The following is a 17,956-nucleotide window of genomic DNA, read 5'->3' as shown; positions in this document are numbered from 1 at the left end:
CTATTTTTAAAGTTTTAAAAGGCATCTACGAAGAAAAAAGAAAAAAAAAGAAAATAACTGACCCCCCAAAAAGTAAGCAATTCATTTGTGCAATTGTGTCTACAAGACTTGTCGTAATCTCTGTGGTTGTATTAAAAATGAGAAAGAAAAATAAGGTGAGGGGACAAGGGCCCCCACGTCCAGGGACCACTCCACCCCCTCCTCTAGTGTTATTTAATTGCGAGCGTAAACAACATGTGCAAGTGTGCTTTATTTTTGTAAGCCCTCTCCTCCTGAGTACATGTGCCTTTCGTTCACCCCAGTATCTGACCCCATAATTTATTGTGAGCCCCCCTCCCCTCCCTCTATTTAAGCTGCCCCCCCCCAACTTTTACCTGACCCATCCCCCTTTTCCCCACCCCTTTTCGTGTCTCCCCCTCCTGCCTAGCTAGGCTAGCCCTAGGGGCTATGCATGTGACCTTTTTACTCCCTTCCAACCATTCAAAAAAGGACTCCTCACTCATATACTGACCAAGTGCTTCGTGACACACTTCCAAACTCCCCCCCCCTCTCCCCTTCCCCCAGCCCAATTCCAAAACGCCAAGACAATACTTAAAGTATATAAACCTAGTGAAACCACATCCTTCATCCGTGCTTCCATCCAACACGCCCCCCCTTGCCCCCCCCCTCCCCGTGCCATCCGCTATATGATGCCACAAAAAGAAAAAAAAAGGGAAACTAAATAGAATAGAGCATAATGATTCAACCAGCCTTATATAACCCCTAGCTCTGCAGGGTCATTTTGTTATCTTCGAGCCATTTTGTTGCCCCTGTCGTTGTGTCAAAGAAATGAGTAGCCCCTAGGGCAGTGATGCGCAAGCGTGCCGGGTACAACAGGGCATATTCAATTTTATAGTCCCGTAGTTTGTGCTTAATGTCCCTAAATTCGGCCCTTCGTTTCTGTAGGTCTGGGGAGTAGTCGGGGAAAAATAAAATTTTTGCCCCGTTATGTAGAATATCCCCTTTCTCTCTAGCCCTGCGCATCAATGTAACCTTATCTCTGTAATTCAAGAATTTAATAATTATTGGTCTGGGATATCCTCCTGGTGGCGGGGGCCTAGTTGGCACTCTGTGGGCTCTTTCAATAGAAAAAAGGTGAGAAAAGGTTTCCGTCCCGAATGTTCCCCTAAGCCACTTCTCCATGAACTCTTCGGGGTGGGGACCCTCACACCGCTCCGGTAGGCCCACCACCCGCACGTTGTTCCTGCGAGACCTATTTTCCATTTCCTCCATCTTAACTTTGTGCAGGTCAATCTGCGTTTTCATTGCTTTAAGCTCTTGCTTCAATGGGGCCAGATCATCCTCAACCTGACTCATCCTCTCCTCTAGTGTCGTTGTTCTAGCAGCAGTCCTTTGTAGTTCTTGGCTTACTGTACTTAGCTCTTCCTTTAACCCCTTCAGCTGGTCGCACAATTCACTTAGGGAGGCTTTACAGGAATTAACAGCGCATAGAACATCTTTCAATGTAGGCTCCGCTGTTAAAGATATATTTTGCTCGGCGACATTGCTAGTTGCCATTCCTGAGGGTTCGCCCGCAGAGCCTTTACTGCTCGCGGTTTTTGTTGTGTGTGCTACCGTCTGCCCTTTTCCTAGACTCTTCCTATCCCCAGATCCCCCCACATGAGATTTCTCCTGCTGTTGGAGGGTGCTTTTGGATGGTGATGAGGTAGAGGGGTGCGCAAATTTTTCTAACTTGGCCGCTGCTGCTGCTGCTGCTGCCTGGTTCCCCTTTTCTTTTGATGTACGAGTAGTTTGAGAGCTAGTGTTCTCCTGCTGCTGCAGCTCCTCTCCCTTTTTTCTAGTCATGGCTTATTATATAATCCAAAGGAGAACAATTATGGGGTTTTAACGGCTCGTCAAATTAACCTTTCCCTTCCTTTTCTCAGGTCAAAATATTAACACAGTCCCAATTATATCTTTCTAGTGTTCGGTTACCAGCAGGGCTAGCACCCAGCCTAATGTGACAGATAATTCAGTATTATCAAGCCGTTGTTTTCTCTACCATGAATAAACGTTTGCTTTGATTATACGTCCCAGCTCCAGCCAGCAGGGTGTCCCTCTCCCCCACAGGGATAAGCCACTTTTCGATCCCAAGATAGGCTGCCTGAACCTCAACCCCTCTACTTCAGGCAGCAATTCAGCCCCCAGAGAGAGAGAAAAAAAAAAACAGTCCACCTCATATATGATCAGAGTACTCAATACCTTAGTACTGCCGGGCTGTCTGGGCAGTGCAGGGACGTTCCCCACTGGTCACTCCTTCAGTGAACGCCGTCTCCGCCGCTAGCGTCGGAGCCATCGCCCCGCGAACCCTCTCAAACACGGCTGGCGTCTCTCCTCGCCGCTCCTCGCCGTTCCAAGGAGGGGGTCGCTGGCGCCGCTGTCCAAACAGCAGCGACGATGTTCCGGCGGCATATGCAGACACAGGCAGGATTGAAGGGAGCCAGGCAGCCAAACAAGCCCCAAACTCTGTGGCAGGAGAGAGTGCTTCCAGCTGGGTTTAATCCGCCAGGCTGATGCGGATGGTCACGGAGGCATCAGGCCAGGGGGAGACCGCTAACACCGCCTCTCACTCCAACATCCGGTCACCACCCCTCCACAGCTCAGCGCTCCAATGAGCGTGGAGGAGCAGAGCAGGAGAGATGCTGACTGACAGGCAGCAGCTCTTCGCTCGGGGAGGTGAGAGAACCGAGCCATCGGCGATGTTTGGTGGCTCAGTTCTCAGTGAAGAAGCGGCAGGGCACAGATGCAGCATCAGACCGAGGTAAGTATGAATAGGCAAAAAACAACAAAAAAAATATACTTCTCTTTTAATAAATTTGCTTTCTGTATGTCCCCAATAACAAACTCAAATTTATCTGGTAAAGGGTCTACATGCTCAAACCTGACCATGCTCAAATACTGTTAATATATTTGTAAGGTTTGTCCTACTCTCTTTTAAAACCTGTCATTCATTTCCAATTTTTGCCTTTATACATATTCTGTTATATTCTTTGCAGTTTAAATGATGATCATGTTCCTTAATTTTTATTACTTTTTAAATGCATTTTTCCTATTATTTATAGCTTTTTTTAACTTTGGACATAGGATATAGGTCACACAGGTTTTATTTTTAGCCTTTTCTGGTAATATCTTTATTGAAATATAAAAAGACTACAAATGTGACATTCCCACGCAGGGGATACCAACAGCAGGCTCAAAACAAAACTGCGTGAACAAGTACACATATGGAATGTGTTTTAAAGGATATACTGTTGATCAACCCTGCGACCAAATCCGGGGGGGGGGGGGGTCAACACAGGGTGCCTGAGCCTTAGGACACAAGGACTGAGGTGTGGAGCAATCCACAAAAATGTATGAAAACGACTAGACTGGACATTTATGAAAATGACTAGACTGGACATATAGTGAAGTTGGGGGGGGGGGGGTTTGCTAGATTAATGATATAAAAGAGGAGGGGGGGGTCCAAGGAACAGAGGAGGAAGATAAAGATGAAAGGGAAGACAACGAAGATGAAAGAGAAGAAAGAGGCAGGGAGATGAGTGGGGTCCATTACACAGGTCCAGGCTGGTCGGATGCAGGAAGGGGGAGCGTAAGACCACCACGGGGCCCACACCTTGAGAAATGTATAAGTGGATCATGAGAGTCGTTAGGATGCTCTTCACCTCTGCAAATGAAATAGCTGGGTTTTTTTCCAGGCCCTGGCTACTGCATGTCTGCATCTTTGCAAATAGATACATGGAAAAGGGTGAACACCAGTCCAAAGACCCTTGAACAAAATCCCACCAGACAGGGGCAGGACCACTGGATATGAGGTTGTTCTCCTCGTTGGCCGCATCCCCAGAAACATCTATCATTGTAGGATGGGTTTGATTTGGCGATGCGGGCTGGGACCCAATACTAGCCAAGCAGTACCTTTTTAGGCTGCCTCTAAAGTGGTCATATTAATGGAGCACTTTGCAATACTGGACCAGGCTTTACTCCAATCCGCCAAGTCAATGGAGGATAGGTCTTGTTCCCATTTAGGTACATAGGATAGTGAGGCTGGGGTACTGCTAGAACTGAGGGAAAAGTATATCAAGGAAATGGTGCTAGGAGCTCCTGGGGAATTCAGGCAAATATGTTCAAAGGCTGTTTTCTGGTATGGTAAGTAGCATTGCATCTGAGTGAAGTTATCCAGTGTCGCAATTGGAGATAGCGATAAAACTCAACTGAAGGAGCTTCATCAATCTATTGGATCGAGGGCCATGAGGGAAACGTGCAAGATCCAGGAAAGTGCCAGACCTGTGAGAACCCCTGAGTGGGCCACCATGAGAAGACATGCAGTTGTTCTAGGCCAAGAGGAAACACAGGGTTGTTCAAGAGGGGGAGGAGTGGAAGAAATGGGGACATAAGCCTGCCAGAGCCATTAAGGGGCTAATAGCGGGGGGGCAAGTTTGGGGGAAAGCCAAAGCAGGGCAGAGACGGAGACCGCTGCAGTTAGGAATCTCCAGAAGAACCCAGAGAGCTAAGACAGATGTAGCCTGGAGCTGGTTGAGCTGGGGAATTTGTGCTGCTTGGTAATATTTAATATTGTTTGGAACTCCAAGCTCTCCTCGCAACCTATGGGCATATAGGGTAGAGTGCGAGACCCTGGGGCGCTTGTGGGTCCAAATAAAGGAGAGAGGATTCTATTCTGAAGGAGGTGCAGGTAAAATGCAGGGATTCTAACTGGCAGGACACAAAATATAAGATCTTTGGGTGGACAGTCACTTTGACTGCGTGAATGCGGCCAATCCAGGATAGGGTGAGAAATCTCCAGGATTCCATAAGAGCTGTGATGGAACGTAACAGAGGGTAGAAGTTGGAGGGAAAAAGGGACGATTAAGAAGGAGTCAGCTTATTACCTAGGTAGTCCATTTGAGGAACCAGCCCAACCATATGGGAAGGTAGATTGGAGGTGCGAGACCAGGTATTCTGGGTAAGAAATGTTCAGCACAGTTGCCCAGAAATGGTAGCAAAGCAAGTCAAAAGGGACTGCAAGTTAAGCAAGGAAGCAATTGGGTTACTTAGGGTTAGGAGAGCATCGTCCGCAAACCTATTCACCTTATAACACTCACCTGCATATGGGATTCCATTAATGTTTGGGTCAGCTCTGAGAGCTATTGTTAAGGGTTCGAGCAGTGGCGGCTGGTGCTCAAAATTTTTTTGGGGGGGCGCAAACAAACTGAAAAATACTGAAAAAAAACATCAAATGCAGCTACTTGTGCCCATCAGTTGCAGCCATTGTACCCATCAAATGCAGCCACTTGTGCTCACCAATTGCAGCCATTGTACCCATCAAATGCAGCCACTTGTGCGCATCAATTGCAGCAATTGTACCCATTAAATGCAGCCACTTGTGGCCATCAGTTGCGGCCATTGTGCCCATCATATGCAGCCACTTGTGCCCCATCAAATGCAGCCACTTGTGCCCCATCAAATGCAGCTAATTGTGCCCATCATATGCAGCCACTTGTGCCCCATCAAATGCAGCCACTTGTGCCCCATCATATGCAGCCATTTGTGCCCATCAAATTCAGCTACTTGTGCCCATCATATACCGCCACTTGTGCCCATCAAATGCAGCCACTTGTGCCCCATCATATGCAGCCACTTGTGCCCATCAAATGCAGCCACTTGTGCTCATATGCCACCACCTGTGCCCATCAAATGCCGCCACTTGTGCCCATCAAATGCCTCCACTTGTGCCCATTAAATGCAGTCACTTGGGCCATCAAATGCAACCACCTGTGCCCATCATATGCCACCACTTGTGCCCATCATATGCAGCCACCTGTGCCCCATCATATGCTACCACTTGTGCCCATCAAATGCAGCCACCTGTGCCCCATCATATGCAGCCACCTGTGCCCCATCATATGCAGCCACTTGTGCCCATCATATGCAGCCACCTGTGCCCATCATATGCCGCCACTTGTGCCCCATCATATGCAGCCACTTGTGCCCATCAAATGCACCCACTGGTGCCCATCATATGACACCACTTGTGCCCATCAAATGCCTCCACCTGTGCCCATCAATGCCACCACCTGTGCCCATCATATGCAGCCGCTTGTGCCCATCAAATGCCACCACCTGTGCCCGTCATATGCAGCCACTTGTGCCCATCAAATGCCACCACTGTGATGCTCGCCCGCTGTCTGCCCGGCACTTAACCCATGTTAGTGGCGGGTCAGGCGAGTTATGGGTTGGCTCCTGTGTCCTCCATGCTTCCCCCTCCTCTGTTCTTCCATTCTGCTAGGCATCCAATCAGAGCACCTGTGCCTTCAGCATCAGGTAACGGGTATTAAACCCATGCTTCCTGATTGGCAGAGAGGTGGTTTAGTGTTAGAAAAGCAAATATTAATTTGCTTTTCTAACACACCTGGGTGGACTGTGAGCACAATGCTCTGCGCTCCAAGTCCACCTTTTTTGAAGCCTATTAGAGCCTATGGCTCTAATCAGGTGCTTCAAAAAACACCCCTGCTGCTGGGGCCGGACACCTGAATATGGCCTGAATCTGGCTGAAAAGGGGACAGACACCTGAATAGGGGGTGGTCGCGGCAGCCATGATTAGATTCATGCAATGCATGAATATCCATTACTCATATAGGGGACGGCGTGACAGAGAGGGAGGCGCCCGTGCGCCCTTAATGGATGGGCAGCCCCTGGGTTTGAGGATAAAAAAACAGGGGATAGAGGGCACCCCTGCCACGTTCCTCTAAAGATAGGGAATGAAGGTGATAGGCATCCTGCATAATAGATGACTTCAGAGGGGGAAGAGTAAAGTGCGGCCAACCATTGAAGGAGGGAGTCCCTGAAGCCCCTTTGCTTTAAGATGTATTGTAAGTTGTCCCACGAGAGGGAGTTGTGCGCCTTGTATATGTCAAGACAGAGGAGGAATCCAGGAATTTTGCGGTGATGTAGCAAGGTTATCAAGTGGATTACTTTCCGGACATTGTCCCCCACCTGACGGCCTGGCACAAAGCTGACCTGATCCCTGTGGATCAGGGAGCAAATGTACTTATTGATTCGAGAGCTTAAGATCTTCCCCAAAAATGTAATATCCTCATTCAATAGAGAAATGGGGCGGAGGTCCTGCCGATCATGGACTTCATCATTAGTTTTAGGGATTATAGAAATGTGCGCTTAAAGAATCGGGAAAAGGCAGTGCGCCCTGCTTCATACTGTTAAAGTATGCCGTCAAGTGGGGGGTGCAAGAGAGAAGAGAACTTGCGGTAGTACAGGCCCGAAAAGCCATCTGGGCCCATTGTCTTTGAGAACCTCATCATTTCCCAACATGAGAGGAACATTGCCCACATTTGCTCTGAGATTGAGGCTGCCAATGACGAGCTCAATACCTTTACCCATTTGGCTGCATTTATCTTATGGGATGATCGTATCAATGACCAAATCATCGAATTTGAGGCCGACCTCATTGGTAAAAAGTCGGGCAAATTCAAAAGGGATAGGGAAGATTTTTTGCAGGGTCGTGAACATTGGTGGAAAAGAACAAGACAACCAGGGGCTCCAGATGGGCCATCATTTCACGACAGGCCACCACGCCCTAATAATGGTCCAGCTTTTGCCACCCCTAGGGATCGCCCACAGCAGCAATATAGGGGCATCAACCATTCACACTCTAGGATCAGACCTCCACCAATTAGTTCCCAATATCCTCCTGCTCACTCATCTACCCGTGGTCCTGGACCAGCACCCACCAGGGGTTCCAATGGGTCGCAGTGGCCTAGAGGCAGACATTATAAGAGTAATAAGTATAATAGTAAGTCTAAAATCTCAGCATCTGATTGCAGTGATGCATCTGGTGGCCAACAGAAAATAGGAGGGACTCAGAAGAAAGACAGTGAGCTAGGTCTATCTAACGTAAGGCCAACAACAGTGCCTTATGATTTTCCAGTCCATCAGTCTCCCAACGGTGTCATTTTTGCTGAGCCAAAGGAGAATCTCCCATTTGAGGGCTCTAGCATTGTAGGGGGTAGTACAGACATGGCCCGGTGCCCATCCATTCATCTGATCCACTCATTTCTGCCAACTCCTCTTTACCATTACCTCTTTCCCCTTCTTTTTTATTGAAGGGTACACCCATGGGGGGGTCAATTGGAGAAAAAGGTCGGTAGAAAAACAAGATGAGGCAAGCGTGGAGGAAAGAAAACCAAAAAAAGGAAAGAAATAAGATCCAACTATGATACCATAAAAATCTTCAATTTCTCCTCAGTGACGTTTAGTGAATGAGAACTTGGGTTACTACATAAAGGCCTAACCCCCCCAGACCTGTTTGAGTTATTTATAGATTTAAATAGATTCATACGCAACCTTACCATCAAACGTTTTTTCTCTATCAAAAAGGATAAAAAGGAGTGTGGAAATACTACTTATCTCTCAGTCATCCCAGAGCATATCAGCGTTGACCATGACTATGAGGCATTGCAAATGCTAGAGGAGTTGTGGTCTGAAGGAGCTCAGTGTACTGACTTGTCGGCAGCTGAAATTCCATCCAGTTGTGCCAGTTTGACTCCCATGGCCTATACTCATTTCAGGCCAAGATCTGTTTTCCATCCCCACTGGGCCAAAGGCAAGTACATTCCTACTTTTTATGATGTGGTTTACTCCAAATTAGTACAACTTTGTCATGGGGCCAAAAAGGATTATTCTTCCTCCATGTCCTTGTCTGACAAAAGAGTTTTGGAGTCTTTAAAGAACAATGATGAAGTGATCATTAGACAGGCAGATAAGGGGGGTAGTCTTGTCATACAAGATAGACTTGACTACTTAGCTGAAGCATTCAGACCCCTTGGGGACACCAATACCTACGAGAAGTTGGATGGTGATTCGGTTGGTCCAGATAAAGAAGCCCTGAAATTATTAGTGGATGAAGCATACAATGATGGGGTCATTTCGAAGTCTGAATGGCATTTCTTATTTCGTCTCTATCCACTTACACCATTTCTGTAGCACATCCCAAAAATCAATAAGGACGAAACCAACCCCCCTGGTCGGCCCATCATTTCAGGCATAGACAGCCTCACTAACCCTATGGGAAGCTATATTGATCATTTTCTCCAAGATTTGGTGGTCCAGCTTCCATCGTATGTTCACGATTCAGGGCATATGTTGGATATTTTGTCCCACTATCCCTGGTAAACAGGTTATCATTGGCTGTCACTGGACGTGGCCTCCTTGTACACGTCTATACAGCACCAATTTGGACTGCATGCTGTACAATATTTTTTGTCTTGTGAAAATCATCTACATCCCAGGCAGGCTTCCTTCATTGTGCGTTCCATTGAATACACCCTCACACACAATTACTTTGTGTTTCAGGATGTGTATTACAGACAAACCAAGAGCATAGCTATGGGGGCCAGGTTTCCCCCAAGTTATGCCATCATCTTTATGGGGTATTGGGAGCAGTTCCACATATGGTCCAATAATCCATTCGGGTGAACCTGGTCCTTTATGCTCACTATATTTATGATATCCTGATCATCTGGGATGGTGATGATAGCCAGTTGGAAGCATTCTTGGCCCACTGTCAGAACAATCCCTTTGGGATAGAATTCACTCATGTTCTTGATAGCCAGAAGTTGGTATTTTTAGATCTTGAACTGATGGTGGATGAAGAATCGTGTATTTTTTCTCGTACCCATTTCAAACCATCAGCAGGAAATTCATACCTTCATGCCCACAGCAATTACCACCCCAATGGATCAAAAACGTACCTCTTGGTCAGTTTTGCTGGCTCCAAAGGACCTGCTCTCATGTAAAAGATTATGATGAACAGAGCAGTGTACTGAGTAAAACATTTTTGGAAAGGGCTATGATCCAGCCACCATTGAAGATGCACACACCAAATATAGGCTGAAATACCCTGAGTTTGCCGGGAAGGTGAATTCCCAGCATGAAGTGGGGCGTACCAAATATGATGGGAATGGCTCAGTCAAGGAAAATACTGGTACTTGCAGCCATTCTGATGTGACTTTTAACACTCGGTACACAAACAAGGCCTTCCCTATTAAGCATATCATAGAAAAATATTGGGGTATTCTCCACCGAGACCCTTGTTTGACCAATGTTATTCCAGAACGCCCAAATGTCATTTTCCATAGGACCAAGAACTTAAGGGGACATATTGCCCCAAGCAGAGTCCGTAAACCCAAAACTGTGGCCAACCAATGTTGGAGCAGTTTATGTGACCAAAAGGGTAGCTTTAAGTGTGGTGTCCCCAACTGTGAAGCATGCCAATACATGTGGCATAGGAAGAAGGCGGTTACGGGTAGTGATGGCCAAACCCATGCCATTCGGCAATTCATCAATTGTGGTTCACAATTTGTAGTATATTGCCTGATATGCCCCTGTGGCCTTCTTTACGCACATGGTTTGGGGAGCATAAAAGGAATATACTCGAAAGTGTTGACAACCATTCATTACCATGACCTTTTTTGCATCAACATGATCATAATCCATGGGGTCTTAGGCTACTTGGCTTGGAAGTTATGGGTGAGGATGCCGATACTGGCAGGCGCTTTTGGAGACTTTGTAGAACAGAAACCTTTTGGATACATCATGTAGGAGCCTTATCGCCTAGGGGCCTGAATGTGGGGTTGGATGTTCAGACTCTTATGTGACCCCCCAGTTCTCTCCCACCTTGTTTATTCTGTTATGTGTTTTTTGCCTTAATGTGGGTGTACCTCCAGGAGCTCAATATACCAACATGTCCTGTCTCTTTGGTTTGGTTTCTTTTTTTTTTTTTCATCCAAGTATTTGTGTACATTTTTATCTTTATTTATATTTTTATTTTCATATTCATATTTATATATTATTATTATTACAATTTTTACTTCAATCTTCCATTGTTCTTAACGACTAGTTGCTATTGATTACCAATTACTATAGCAACAAACTTTTATAGATTTTATTCAAGGGTTGGCTTTCATGTACTCCAGGGCTCAACGCTCTTCATTAACACATTGGGGAATCATTATTATCATTGTACAAAATTCATTGCAATAAAAAAATTTCAATAATCTTTATTTTTAGTTAAAAAAAAAAAATATATATATATATATATATATATATATATATATATATATATATATATATATATATATATATATATATATTATATTTTATTAATTTATTATTGATAATAAAGAGTGGATGTCAAGGAATGCATCATGGGACGTAAGAAGAGAATTGTTAAGTTGCTAGTGGAAAGTTGAGAGAGACAGACCCGTGAGCGCAAACAGGAAGACAATGGGATCGTGGTCAGACCATGGAGAAACAGGAATCGTGATTTTGTGTATATTGGAGATGGTACGCAAAGGAATGAAGACATGGTCGATTCTACAAAAGCTGTCATGCGGATAAGAGTAAAAGGTGAAGTCGCGGTTGCGAGGATGATGTTCCCTCCAAGCCATGGGATTGTAAAAGGGATCTTATTTGTTCTTCCGCAACAGGGCCGTGGGAGGGAAAGGCCCCTGGGGCATATTTCCTATCCACCGAGGAATCCAGGGCCACGTTCACGTTGCCCATGAGGATAAGGTTTCCAGAGCAGTACTGGGAGACCACTTTGAGAAGATGGAAGAAGAATTTGTTCTGGAAGCAGTTGGGGGCATATTAGGTGACCAGGGTTATGTTCTGACTGTTTAAGATGCCCTGGAGCAGGAGGTATCTACCAGTCGGTCTGTAATCTCTTTTATAGGAGAACAAGAGGTTGCACCGAAAGCCAATTAGGACCCCTCTGTTTCTCAAGTGCAGAAGCTACATGAAATGTAGGAAAATGGACAGACAGGTATTTCGGGGCAGAGGAGGAGAACCTGGACTCTTGTAAGCACACCACATCAACATGACTAGATTTTAGGTAGTGAAATACCTTTGCGTGCTTCACCGGTGAATTGAACCCATAAATGTTGTGTGAGTAGAACTTCAGCGAATAAGGAGCAATGGCAAGGAGGCGAAATTGAGCTGAGCTGAGGGAATCCTGTAACGAAGGTCAAGGTCCTGAATCTGCAATCATAGGGGAGTACCAACCTGGGGGGAATGAAAAATAACAGAAATCGAGAGAAAGAAGAAAGAGGAAGGAGGGACTAGGGTGGGGGTACCAAAAAAAGTAAAAATAGTGGTGAGGGAGGAATTGTATGGAGTACACCTCGCCGACTGTAAACCACATCTTATGAAAACACGAGCAACGCAGGGGGGCTCTGCCACCAAACACATGGCTATTTAGGGCTATATTAGCCAAGGATGTATATAGGGGGAGATAGAGACATGGCATAAAAAGAGAAAAAAAAAAAGAAAGGGGAGGGGATAGAGGGGAATAGGATGTACGGGGGGGGGACAGTCTATAGCTCAGTAGGGGGTCAACAATGAAGCTTTAAGGAGGGCCCTTTACAGACAGGGCTAACAGATCAGGCTACAACAGTCAATGTAAAGGCTAGTGCAAACCAAATCACACTATACCATAAAAAATACATAACAATGTAAGGCATACCAGCTCATTAATAAGAGAAGGGGTTAAATCACCCTAGAGTTCTAACATGAGCTAGTGAGGGTGAAATTCACGCAAAGCCCTGGACCAAGCGATCAGGTGGGCCCAATGTGAGAGTCCATCGGGTGAACCCCCACTGGTTAATGCAGGGGAGGGCAGGTGACCCAGGGAGCCCAAAGGAGACACATACAGAATAATTGATTTATAACAATAGATTGAGTGGCCTGCAAGCAGTGGTCAGGCTAGTAATAAATTGGGGAAAGAAAGGGAAGAGGGGGTAAGAGATAGGGGGTGTAGATGAGGAAGGGGAGCAGAGGGTGAGGGGAGCCCTGCATGTGGGCCTCTTCTCAACCATTCCTCCCATACCCGGCATGCATGGGGGGGGGGAGTTTCAGACCACTGTACTCGGTGCACCCATATCCATAACACCTGTGTATAAAAAATATAATACAAACAATTTCTAAACTGTAGTGGATATCCTTCTAATTAATATTTTGTACTTAATCAGACAAAGCTATGACTGCTGCTAACACTATCAAAGTGTGTCCACTCAACAAACAATATTAAAGTGCATCAAATAAGTGCAGCACAATCAAAATCAATGGCAAAATCCAAATCAGGTTAAATCATTATTGTGATGAAGAAGCTCATGAGGTGGGCGTAACATGTACGGGAGGGAGGAGCCATTGCCATTTGATGTCATTTCACCAATTTGTATCAGTGGGGTGAGCTGATGATATGAGTTTTTTACCTTTATTTTTGTGAGTGTTTTTTCCCTAGTTCATTTTAATAAATACATATGTAGCAGAGAGCACTATGGTTTCTCCATGTCTGTTTTCATGATATACTACATGATCATCGAGAGTGAGAGGTGGAAGACTAAGATTCAGGGGTGCTACCAGAGGGAGTGTCCCAGTACCATCCAGTATCATCTTAAGTGGAGGACACAAAGGCTGATTTGACTCTGTTGTGGGGTCAGATATTGGAGGTGAGCAGGAATTTTGCCTGAAGGTGGTGGGCACAGAACACGTTGGATACAACTAGTGACTGTAACTATATTTACACTACGGTGGAATTTTATAAATGGGACTTTGATATAGACATTTTTTTGTCATCACAATAATGATTTAATCTGATTTGGATTTTGTTATTTATTTGATTTTGATTGCGCTGCACTTATTTGATGCACTATATCCTTAACACCTCCCACAACCTGCGGTGTCAGGGATTAAGAGAAGGGGGGCAGGGGTCTAGAGGTTGCAGGAAGAATACTGTGAGTAGCTCTAAAGGTTTCATGACCTCAGGATAGTCTAAATGCGGAGGGGAGGACTAGGGGAAAGGCGAAAAGTAACACCAAAAGACAAAAAGTGTTTTTTTGGGGTTCTGAATGTTCAGAGGCAGAAAGTCTATGGAAGGCCAGTAGACAGTGTCAGTGGTGGCACTGGGAGGTAACAGTTAATCTCTGGCTGTTGTAACATAGGTGCTTGCGGTGGCAGGAATAGACAATCTAGCACAGGATGATGTACAGAGATCGGGGTAGAAACACACCGTCTGATGGGGTGCAATGTAAAGATGGTGAAAAATGCTGGTGCCAGTCAGTGAGTGGAGAGAACCAAATATTGAAAACCAGCACAAAGTAGTCAAATCCTACCATCACTCACGGTGGATGGTAGTCAGACAAACCAAAAAGTCCAGAGGCCTTGATGAGACAAAACAAGACTCACAGATCCGAGGCTCATCCTGGGTTGTAGAGCGGGGAGCCAACTGCGGATCAGGTGCGTGGGAGGGATGTGCTTACGCCCTTGCACCATTTCCCATGTGCAGCCCAGAAGGCTGGGAGGAATAAGCTTCTAGTTCTTTTTTAGGGTCTGTAATGTACTGCTCGTGGTTCTCCAGAACCGTGGCAGCCCTGTTTATCTTGTTCTCAAGCTTGTTAGTGCGGGAGCCGAGCTCCCCTATCTCCTTAATGAGGTGAATGGCTAGCTTGGTGCTTGCCGTCGATAGCTCCGTTTGGAGCATGGATTTGAAGCGGGCCAAAAGATCAGAGTCACGGATTGCTGGTGAAGGGCTACTTCAGAGGTATCATTCACCACGGGAGACCACTCCAGTTCCCCTGAGGGGGAGAGCGAAAAGGGATCTGGGCTTGAGGCTGGGGCTTCAAATATGGCATCTGGATGCTCTGGCAGACATGGTTCTTCTCCCCAGAGAAGAACCTAGCCTAGCTTCGGAGGGTAGGGGTGGTATGAGGGAAGCCAGGAATGCCCTCTGAGAAGTGCTTATGGCCGACGTGTCTGGGTGGTGAGGAGCGAGATTACTGAATGACCATGTTGGTTCACTGCTCGCAAGCGCCCCCCTTATTTTTAGCCTTTTAAGCCTTTAGCCTATAGTAATATATTTTGCAGTGTTTTGCACACAGTTGATTTGAAGCATTCCCATTTCTGTTCTGTGTTCTTTGATGGCAACATTCTCCCCCAGTCTCTAAATTTTGAAGAGCATTCCTCAGCCTTGGAAAGTTTGCTCTCTTAAAGTTAAGTGTTTTTATTTTTGCAGTAAGTGTTAGTTGTTTACAGCTTACATTAAATTAAATCATGTTATGGTCACTGCTACCTAGATGTTCCTTTTATATGAATATTAGTAATAATCTCAACATTGTTTAAGATTAAAAGGTCTAGCAGAGCATTGTTTCTAGTTGATGCCTTTACGAACTGTACCATAAAATTGTCTTGTAATAGGTTTATGAATCCTTGCACTTTTCCTGTTCCAGCAGTGCCATTACTCCAGTCAATTTTAGGGTAGTTAAAATCTCCCATTATTATCATTGTCATATCATTGTCATACCTTCTTATCACCTGCCATAGCACTCTCCCCATCTTCCCCCATTCCACCCACCATTAGGGTCTGACTCCTGACTAACCTGTCTGCATCATTATATTCTAATTCATCCTTCCCCCTTCAGTCCTAAATGAAATACTCCTCCAGCCTTCGTCTCCCCCAACACAGCAGAACCCCTTCCATTAGGTGCAAACCAGCTATAGCATATAGGTTGTACCCTATTAAAAAGTAAGCCCAGTGACCTAGAAACCAAAATCTTTCCCTCTTACACTAGGTCTACGGCACAGGCAATATTCCAGAGAAAATAATCCTTTCAACTTGCAGCCTAGTAATTTATTCTTAAGGAGCATCCATCTTTCATGTATTCTGTCATTGGTCCCAACATGGACCAAGACAGCAGGGTCATGCCCAGCACCTCCCAGTAATTTATCAACCTGGTTCACAACATGCTGAACCCTGGCACCATGGAAATAGCAAACCATTGGGTTGAGGGTATCCTGACAACAAATTATTCTATCAGTCCTTCTGATTATAGAATTTCCTATTACTAACAACTCTCTAGGCTTACCAGCACTACCACCACCACTACCCCTACTAGATGGGCTTCTCTCCTAACTTCTAGGGGTAGCAGTGACATCTAGGGCTGCCACCTAGGAGTTTGCCACCTTCAGGACTGGCTTCCCTTTTCTGTAAGCCCCAACCACTCCCTCTAACTACATTACATATCTTCCTACCTGATAATCCTGACGTACCTCTCTACTCTCCACAACAATCCTAGTAATCGCATGCTCAGAGAAGAAGACATCTTTCAAGGTAGTTTGTTCCATTCAGTGTTGCAATTTGCTCCTCAATAACTCTAATGTGAGCTTCCAGAAGGGCAACCTGCTCACATCTGTTGCAGCGGTATCCATCCTAAAGCTGTTTCCCCATTACTCTATACATGCAGTACACTGTGCACTTCCAAAATCTTCAACCTTGCTAGCACTCATTTTCCCAGTTAGAATATTGATATTACTTGTAGGAAATTTAAGATGTTACTAGTTAGAAGATTCATGTTTTACTCTCCTCTTTGCAACTCCGGTTTTTAACTTGCCACTTGGTCATATTTCCACTTTGTCAACGTTCCTGAAAGCAAAACATGAGCTCTACAAAAAGTTATATAGCACTTGTAGCATCTGTGAATAGTTAACCACTTCTCTCAATTAAAAGACTAAAGGAAGGAAGAAATGCAAAAAGCTGCTAGAAAAGTTTCCAAAGAAGAAGAATACACTTGCACCTACAACCACACTCAATCGCCAGCAGTCAAAAGCACAACTCCTGCTTTTTTTAACTCACCACTTGGTCAAATTTCCACATTGTCAGGATTACAGCAAGCACAATTTGAGCAAGAAATGGAGATTCTTAGATGAGTGAGCTATTCCATCTACGCAGTCAGTATCAAAAAGTCAAAAAAGTCATAAAATTTCCTCTGACTTTTTGCACGTAACGGGATTAGCAACCGTTGGTTTGAGCAGAGAAACATGAAATACAAGATGAATCTTCAGATTACTCAGTAAAGATAATTCGAAAGCCACAGAGTTGATCTGTTTATTAATTGAAAAAGGACCCAGGAATCTTGGACCAAGATACTTCGAGGGACACTACAATTTTAAACTAGCTGTGGACAACAAGACCCTATCTCCTGGTTTCAAATTCAAATTCCCTCTCCTCCTTTTATCATTTTTTTTTTTATTACCTGCCTGTGTCTTCAAGATTTCTCACAAGAGTTGATTATTAGTATTAAGAAAGTTCAGTCTCTCTTGTACAGCTGGTACAGTAGATTCCATGGGTACATCAGCTAGGGAGGAAGGATGATAACCGTAACTGGCATAAAAGGGTGACTGTTTGATGGCAGAATGAACCGAGTTGTTATATGCAAATTCTGCCAAAGGAAGGAGGGACACCCAATCATTTTGCGAGAAAGACGAGAAACATCTTAAATATTGTTCAAGAGTCTGATTTGTCCTCTCGATCTGTCCATTTGTCTGTGGATGGTAAGCAGAGGAAGGACAAAGTTCAATATTCAAAGCTTCACACAGGGCTTTCCAAAATTTGGAGGTAAACTGGACCCCACGGTCTGAAATAATACTGGCTGGAATGCCATGTAACCTTACGACCTCTTTGATGAATGCAGAAGCTGTTTCAGTGGCAGAGGGGGTTCCTTTTAAAGGTATGAAATGTGCCATCTTAGAGAAACGGTCAACTATGACGAAGATGGTGGTGAATCCTTCAGATGGGGAAGTTCCACAATAAAGACCATGGAAATCATATTCCATGACTTTTCAGGTACTGGAAGGGATTGCAACATGCCCCAGGTCTTGGCACGATCAGACTTGTTTCTGAGGCATACAGAGCAGGATCTGACATATTCTCTACAGTCCTTTAATAAATATGGCCACCAAAAGGAACGGGAAACCAGATCTGAGGTCTTATGGATCCCAAAGTGCCCGGCAAGAGGATGGTCATGGCAACTTCTTGAGAATGGGAAATTGTTCAGGAATAAAGACTTGTTCCTTGTGG

The sequence above is a fragment of the Aquarana catesbeiana genome, linkage group LG13, assembly GCF_042186555.1.
Source record: "Aquarana catesbeiana isolate 2022-GZ linkage group LG13, ASM4218655v1, whole genome shotgun sequence".
Classification (NCBI taxonomy): Eukaryota; Metazoa; Chordata; class Amphibia; order Anura; family Ranidae; genus Aquarana; species Aquarana catesbeiana.
The sequence above is the reverse complement of the archived record's forward strand: the minus strand, read 5'-3'. Positions refer to the sequence as shown.